This window comes from Callospermophilus lateralis, chromosome 5, assembly GCF_048772815.1.
Source record: "Callospermophilus lateralis isolate mCalLat2 chromosome 5, mCalLat2.hap1, whole genome shotgun sequence".
Taxonomy (NCBI): Eukaryota; Metazoa; Chordata; class Mammalia; order Rodentia; family Sciuridae; genus Callospermophilus; species Callospermophilus lateralis.
In genome coordinates this window covers 8,408,846-8,418,242 of record NC_135309.1, presented here as the reverse complement: position 1 = coordinate 8,418,242, position 9,397 = coordinate 8,408,846, and positions in this window count along the sequence as shown.

The window sequence follows — 9,397 nt, the reverse complement described above, 5'->3', positions numbered from 1 at the left end:
TTAATTTCCCATTACCTGTTATCCATGCTGAGGTTAAAAGTATTGCATGTTAACAGAATCAGAACAATTCAAGATGGGTACTTTTCTGTTAATGTACAAACAATAACTATTTTATATCTTTTCCTGCAAGAAATCAATGCACTTATTAAATATATTTATCTTACCTACTTTGTTGTTGTTAGACCTAGGACATTTGATGCAATTACTAGAAAATCATAAAATTTTGGACATGTCTTTTTGCCTCTGTTTCTCATGTTGTCTGTGTTAGTAGGTGGTGGATTTGCATGCATTTGAATGGACTTCTCTTACACTTCTTGTGTGGGTATTTGTAGTGTGCAGGTTTCCCCTTAGAATATGTCCTGAGCACAATTTATATATGAGTACCATGTGTGAAAATTATCATGTTATTCATGCAATTTTCATTCCCCAGAATTTCTGTTAGAGGAGATAATAAACTCCAACAATGATCAGAGCTTAAAGCAAAACATTTATCAACTGTATATAAGATAGGTATTTCAAATGATCTCTATAACAGCACAAAATTAAGAAAAGGAGAAGGAAATAACAATATTTGGCCACAAAAGATGCCTTGTTTATAATACAATTAGTAGGACACATTTAAAAAAAAAGAAGAAGAGTGAAAGTGGTGGGACTAAAGTTAGGCAGAGAAGAGATAAGGAGGAAATGCAATAAAATGGTAAAAGAAAGGATTTTAAAGGAGAGTAAAAAAGATCTCTCAATAGTGACCAGGGAGGGAGTGAGGATAGCAGGGGGGAGGAAGAGAGAATGGAGTAAAACTCTCATAAAAAATTGGATAGAATGTGAAAAATTATCATGGAAAACCCATACAAATAATGGACAAAAATATATCAAGAACAACAATAGCGAAAGCTTGAGACTTCCTAATGTAAAGATAGTAGAAAGAAGATATTTCTGTTTAGGATTTCTAATTTTAGACACACACATAACTTTGGGGGTTTCTGGGAAACAAATATTATCCAGCTATTTCTTTATTTGCTCTATAGCCCCCAAAGGCCTAACCTGTTATTTTGCATGAATAAGCAGAGCTCCTCTGCTACTTTGTCCCCCAACCACACACAGAGAATGCTGAGGGAACTTTGCAATTTGAAGAAAACCCTCACCCTCAGTAGAAGTTCATGTATTCAGACATATGGGTCTATCTAATGTGGGAACTTCCTGACACATACTCTGGTTCATGGGGCCTGAGGACTAGTATGTAATGCAGACCACCTGATGGATTCCTGTAGTGGTCTAAAGGGGGGCAAGATTCCATGTCTCTGAGGCATTTCCTGGCAACCTATTGGGGCATGGCAGTCATGGCATCCTTCCAGAACCTGTGATTTCTTTTGGGAACTGAAGGAAAATACCATTGCATCTGACAATACCCAACACTCCTTGAATATTTTGTCACTTGAATTCTCAAAAAAGCCCTCTACCCTCACTAATATTTTTCTAAACTACCATTTAAAGAGGTAATGCTCTTTAGGCCTCCACACTTCTGCTAAGTGTCCAACAGGCATAACACATGAATTCCTGATGAGAGTTTTCAGCACATTTCTATTACTATCCTGAGATCATATGATCAGGGATAACTTCACCATTTTGTGAAGATAGTTGACTATGCAACTGAGAAGTTTAGACATGCAGTGGTTTAGATCTCTCCCACAGATATACATTGTAGGGACCTTTCTCAATGGTGTTTGACCTCAGGATTTTATTTAATCCCCAGGAGAGTTCTAAAGCTCCAGTGTGGTGGAAATGTGGATAAGGAATCCAAATGCTTCTCAACTGAGTGTCTTAAACATACCTGGCGTGTCTGCTCAAGTTTGTTGTTCTGCAGGAGAGCATTTTTCTGCCAGACATAACTTTGGCAAATGATGTCACACAACTTCAAACAATATGTTTCAATGAAAGTGTCATGATCTTTTATTCTTTAGGCAGACAGGAGGAACAAGTTGTAGCTTCCCAAAGCTCTCAGCATATCTATATCTCAGTTTCTCTTTTACATGACCCTAATTCTTGTAATGGGTGCCTCCATAACCACTGTTTTTTGCCAGAAGTCCATCCCATAAAATTTAACATATGAATGTATATTTTTCTGGTATTCCAAGAAGAAAATATATATAATGTAGTCAGCAAAAAGAGAATCATATTCTTGTACTCTCACTCTGCCAGGGAGATTTGGCAGTAATTCAAATTCAGCTTTATATCTATGCAAAAAATCCAATCTCTCCTTTGCTGAAAAAGTTATATTTGAATTGAGAGGAATCTACATTAGTTTCCTAATTTTGCTCTGAAATATTTTCCTTTATAAAATTAAGGAGACTTTTCTGTTACGACTTTATATTTTATATTCTAAAATTTCATATACTATAAAATCACTACACACAATGATTTCATATATAATTGGGTATTCATTTTGACATAATGTTGTGTCATGAAGAACTAATTTGCTCAAACTCAGTGCAAGTATCTCCACTTGTTTTGTATTCCATTCTTCTACTGATGGGTATCAGAGATAGTCCTATAACTTTATAATTTTGACTTGTAATGCTAAAACATCATATTTCATATGTAACATGTGCATACTGATTTCCATACATTGGGATTCAGATCAAGGAGTGAGAAATCTGGGTTATGTGGCAGTCATATTCCTAGTATCCAAAGGAATCTCCATAATGATTTCCAGCTTGGAAGTCTTAATTTTAAGTCTGATAGTGTAAGATTGTTGCTTCCTGCCACATCCTGCACTGCACTTATTATTTAACTACTTGATAAATGTCATTCTGACTGGGGAAATCTGAAATGTTAATGCAATTTTGAATGGTATTTCCTTGAGTGCTAGATGTTGACCAAATGTGGTATGTCTTTGGGCAATTTGTAATTCCTGATTTAAGAACAATCTCTTGCTTTTTGTCATTTCCTAATTGGGTGGGTGAGATTCTCTGCTGCTCACCAGAGGTGAGATTCCTCTCTTCTACCCAGTTAGTTTTCCCTGGCACAGCTGCAGCCTATTCCTTCTACAAATGAATTTCATTTTTTAAGAGCCATGATTCTGTGTTTTATCTGTTGACTGGCTCTGGGTCATGGCATTCCAGTGTTTCCCTCACAGACTGTCTTTTTTATTATGCAGCCCTATAACCATTTTCCTGGATCCAATCTTTGAAAATATTCAGACAGTAAACACAGCATGATACGTTGCTAGTGTCTTAATTTCTTGGAATTCCTTTTAGTTATTCTTTAATAAAAAGTGTTGCATACTCTAACCAAATTGAGTGTGCCCATTTGTCTACATAAAATATAGACACATTTTCATTCTGAATTTCTCTCTTTTTAAAATTAATTTTTGACTATATATATTTTTCTAAATGACATTCACGTTTTCCAAGCTCTGTGACTCAAACAAGTCCAAGTGTGTTTTATTTCTACACAAAGTGACAGATTTGAAAATCTCTTAACACATCAATTTTAACACTAAAAAATTGTCCTTTATTGTTTTAAATGTTGAACCTGTATAATATCAAGTCCATTTCTCAAGAGAGTTTTAAATTAATTTTCTGTTGTGTTTATAGTATTGCTGAGTATGTTTGCTAGTTAAGCACTGATTTAAATTGTTTTAGATATATGCATATCAGTGTTTGTTATCAGGGAACACATTCTCTCTTAATTCTTCCTGGTTTTACCCCAGCAGAAGCCAGATGAAGAAAGCATCTCAGCTTCATCTGGAATGCATAAGATAGTGTCTCATTTGGAAAGTACTGTTGCAAAAAATGTAATGGTCTTATCTCCAATTGCAATGACTTCATATCTATGAACATGGTGGTGTCTAAAGAGTGATGATGAAATCTATATGTAACTCATTACTGCCATTATTTTTAGCAGAGTGAGTCTGAGCAAGATAATGAGTGTACTTCTTGTCTATTTGGTGCATTCCATTCAACCAGAAAAAAAAGAATAAAAGGATATGTAAAAGGTAAGATACACATAGTATACAAAATATAATAGAGAGACTATTACCAAAAAATATGAGCACTAGCATAGAGTAATTGTTCAAAGAATATGTCTATTAAATAGCTAGCAAGGAAAAAGGAAGATAAGAAGTGGCATCTTATTAGGTTTCATTCACAGGTTAAATTGGGAGTATTGCTAAATGAATACAATTTTGAGTTGCATTTAAGACATGCTTCTATCACAGGTAAATCTAAAATAAGGAAAAAGCAAGAAGAAGATGTAATGAAGACCAAGAAAGACAGTGAGTTCATGGAGTCAAAAAGAAAAAGGAATAAGTTTTACCAAGGAGAGGGCGGGAAATTCAAGACACATATGAGAAGGGTAAAGAGCAGTGTTTTCAAAATGTGGGAAGAATTTGTGAGTTTCAGATTCCAAAGATGAATGAAGGGGAGAGTACATCTTTCTGAACCTTCATTACTTATTCACACTTGAAAATCAATTGAGGAGTAAACACTTGATGCCACAAAGCTAAGTTTATTTACCATAAATGATTAGGCATGTACAAAATTTAGTGACAACATTTTGCTACACCCTAGGACAAAAACACAGGGAAGAAACAGCAAATGGAAAAGGTGAAAGAAGTACAAATAGTCATGAAGCATTCCCCCCGAAACCCACAGGTATCTAAAATTAATGTTGGAAAAAGATTACAGATTCTTCTAAACTTGACTTTGAAGGGACATCCTAAGGTAAAATCCACAACTATATTCAAATTAACTTAGAGGAATTGGAAGCTGACATATTTCACACTGGAACTCTAAAAACGTAAGGAATCATCTCTTGGGGATCATGTCCAAAATCTCATTCTGACTGAGCAAGTCTTTCCTTCTCTATGTCCATTACATTCTATAGTGATTCCAAAGATCCTGTTTTTCAGCCAGGGAATGCATGTTCTTTTAAGAAATATGCAAGAACAGCTAGGGGTTCCTATAGTTTAGGACACAACCAGATCAATTGCAAGGATAAATATTGAGTTCATTCTAAACATGTCTCTTGAGAATTGAGAGGGACGCAAAAGTCTAAGATGAAGAAATTATATTTCTATGATAAATTTGTTACATTGCTAGGAAAGAAAGTGGCAAAAATCCATTCAAAGAATTTTAAATGGAAAGAAACAAGCCTCCACTCTAGTGTTCTTTTTGAAAAGCTAAAGGGAAGGGAAAATGAAGGAGGAATCATAAAATTTAGCTAGGAAATATGAGTAAATGGAGAGAATACTCTTCAGGTCTTTACAGTTTGTCTCATTTCATATCAATATCTGATGGAGAGATGATTAGAACTAGTGGGGCCTGGAAGATTAAGGGCAACCTAAAGATGCCAATTTCTCTCCTCCATATGTAGCAGGCCCCACAATGTGTGAGGCATCCATATATGTCATTCAGAAGAGCAGCATTGCATTTTTGAAGAATTAATTGTTTTAAAGAAAGCTAATATTTTCATTCATACTATTCTTATCATTAATACATATTTGTTTAAGCCATTATTTTATTGGTGCTTTGTTGGGAAACCATGTTGCTTACATGCCAAGAATCCACAGTACTGCTGAGATACCTTCTGAACTGTAGAGGACAAATGTTGTTCTGAACTGGGACTTTTTTGAAAATACTTTAAAAGCCTTGTAGATATGCCACATCAGACTCAAACTGGAACCAGAAATCTTTATGCAGTTTACTCCTCAAAAACCAACACCATTATTCTTATTTACCAATTTCTTCAAAACATAATAGTTTATTGATATCTGCAATTTCTGCAAGATTTCAGAACAATTTTTTGATGGACTAGTCTGAATCCTTTGTGCTTTATCATATTTCTTTTTTTTTTCATAGATGTTCTCTGGCAGTTCTCCTTGCCAATCTCTATAGTCAGTCAGGCATGTTCCATTTAAGCCCTGTGTGTATGTACAGTCTCATATACCCTCAACATTTCCTCCCTCTGGCAGATAACCTCACTTTTCAAGTCTCCATTAATCTCTATCTCTAGAAAAGACATCATCCCTGGCCCCTATTTTCTCCTCTAGTTCTTGCCACAAATTCAATTACATGTGGAAATAAATAAAGCTTTTGACAGTAAATGATATAAAAGCAGTCCTCTCAAGTCCAGTAACTGATGAACTGGGTAGGAAAATGAATACTTTACATCTCACATGTTTATTAGTCAGTACAAAAATTGTAATCTGTCTGAGGAAGTTCCAAGGAAAGAGAACCAGTTTATGTCAGGAATAACAGGCATAATCATGAATGTTTTGCAAGACAGAGGCAATTTTGATTGAAAAAAATATATAAAAAGAAATGGAAGCTAAAAAGAAAAATAATATGTAATTCATTCTATTAAGGTGTAAATGCAATCATTTATTTGGAACACATTGAAGTACAATGGATTTTTAAAATTTAATAATTGAGGAAGAGAGAGTAAACAGTGTGATGATTATAGTGTACATAGAAATTTAATTTTTTTACTATGAAATTTTCATTCAACTTGAATGGAACAAGTTGTGAGTTATTATAGGCATCATACATGGTGAATACTTGGTGTCTCCCCACGTGGTTTTCTGAGGTATTGGAGCAGTAAAATTACTCTTCAATGATGTTAGTATGCATGGGGTTCAGAGACACACATCCATAATTGCAGGTACTTCAGAGGCTGAGGCAGCCTCTCAGGTTTCCAGCAAACCCAGGAATTGAAAAACATCCTGTCTCCAAGTTTAAAGACTTGGGATCTGAAGTATGCATTATAGTATTTTCCAAGGATACACGTTTTGGGGTAAAATACCTAGGCCCACACACAAACAGCAATAAAAATTTCAAACATGATGTATATTCTTCTAAAGTAAAACTTCAATAAAAATATAACTGGACAAATAAAATTATATGATTATTAGTACTCTTCCTTTTTATAATTTGGATAATTTGTCTTTCACATGAATTTTTTAAGTATTTTAAGTTTATCTGTGCATTTGTCAGCAGAGTCAAATTTGGACAGATCATCTGAGGCAGAACAGAAGAGGCTTCATGATATGGATGATACTGCACATCACCAGCAAAAGGTAGGCATATGTGTCAATTTAAGTTCCTGGTCATTTCTTTTTCCTGCTTCCAGATGCCAATTGAAATGACCTACTACAATACTCTTTGAAAATCCAAACATAGTAATTAAATAAGTACAGAGAAGTTAACTGGTCATCAAAATAAAAATACCTTTAGCAATCAAGGTGGATGCCAGATAAACTTTATGTAAGCAATTGCACTAATATTTTCCAATAACGTTTGCATTTTCATCTATGTGACAGCCTTAAATGGTGAATGATAAATTGGAGAATATCATATCAGTTGAAACTAGGATCATGCATACATACAATGACTGCTGAACACATTCATGTAAAAATAGCTTCATTCCCAAAGGCTCAGTGTTTAATTTCACATTAGCTGTCACCCATGACAAGGTTAAAGATTTTATTCTCCATGGATTCCTGTGTCTTTACTGAGGAAGATACCAGACTCAAATGAGACACAAAACTGCCTGTTAATGGAAAATGATTCAGGATGGGTACTTTTCTGTTAATATACATACAATTTCTATTGATTTTATGTCCTTTCCCTTTAAGAAATCAATTTACTTATTTAACATATTTTTTCTTAGTATCTAGTTGTTGTTAGACTTAAGTCATTGAATGCAATTATTGAGAAATCATGAAATTTGAGAGGTGTATTTTTCCTCTGTTCTCATGTTGTCTGTGTTAGTAGATGGTAGATTTCCATGCATTTGAATGGATTTCTGTTCCATAGTGTCTCCTGGGTACTTGTAGTGTGCAAGTTTCTCTTTGGGATGTTTCCTGGACAGGGTTTATAGATGAGGATCACATCTGAAAAATGAGCATGTTTAACATGTTACTTTCACTCACAAGTATCTCTGTAAGGGGAGAGTATCACAGAGCCACCATCACCTTGCCAGGGTAGTTTCATGCTCAGAAGGTGTAAACCACCTGGGAAAAATAAAGTCTCAAATAATTAGTAAAGAAATAAGAGACAGAGACAGAAATTTGAAAAGGAAAGCAGAGCTCCTGAAAGGTTCCCCAATCCCAGTAGAAGCTGGAACTGAACAACTAGGAAAAGGATCAAGTTGTTTCTTTAAGGGAGAGTAGATCAAAGGCAGAGATAAGTTTTTAGCAGGAGGAATATTGCTTTTTGGTGTGTTAGGGTTCTTGCAGCAATTAAGTTGATTGGCATCTTGACAGGCCACACCCAACTCTGAATGGCTGTGTAGCTGTGAGGCTCCAGCTGGTCCACCCATCTCCAGTGCAGTGCTAAAACTGACACAGCTTTGTAAGAAGTCAGTGGCTTCTAAGTCAATTTGCTTCACACCAAGTTCACATTGGCTCCTGTCAGGAGAGAATAAACTCCAATAATGATCACAGCATAAACCAAAATATGTATCCACTGTACATAAAATATATGTTTTAAATGATCTCCAGAACAGCACAAAATGATGAGATGGAGTAGGAAATAACAGTGTTAACCTGCAAAAAAAATATGTCCTGTTTATAATATAATTATTAGAACATATTTCAAAAAAGTAAGTAGAGTGAAAGTGGTGAGAGTAAGCAGAGTCAGAATAGGAGAAGTGGAAAAAATGCAATAAAAATGAGAAATGAAAAGATTTAAAATGAGAATAAAAATTGTCTCTGGCTAACAAAAAATGAATGATTGGAATAAATCTCTCAAATAAATAGAAAAAGAAAAATAAATAGCATGGAAAACTCATAAAAATTATCAAACAAAAATATCAAAAACAATAATAGCAAAAGCTTTGAGATTTCCTAATATTAACATAGTAGAAAAGAAGATATTTCTTTCTGTCCAGGATTTCTAATTTTACTCACACATAACTTTGGGGGTTTCTGGGGAAACAAATATTATTCAACACTTTATTTGTTCTAACTCCAAAAGTCCTAACCTGTTATTTTCATAAAGAAGCTGAGCTTCTCTGCTCCTTTGTCTCCTACCGCATACAGAGAATGCTGAGGGAACTTAGCAATTTCAAGGAAAATCTCACCATCATTACTTATTAATCTACTCAGAAATGTGGGGCTATCTAATGTGGAAACTTCCTGACACACACTCTGGTTCATGGAGCCTAGGAACCAGTATGTAATGCAGACCACCTGATGGATTCCTGTAGTCAATGGTCTAAAGGTGGGCAAGATTCCATGTCTCTGAGAGGTTTCCTGGAAACTTATTGGAACATGGCAGTCATAGCCTCCTTGCAGAATTTTTGGGAACTGAAGGATCATACCATTGCACCTGACAGTGCCCCAGCACTGCTGGATTCTTCTGTCACTTGAATTCTCAAAAAGCAGTCTCCTTCACTA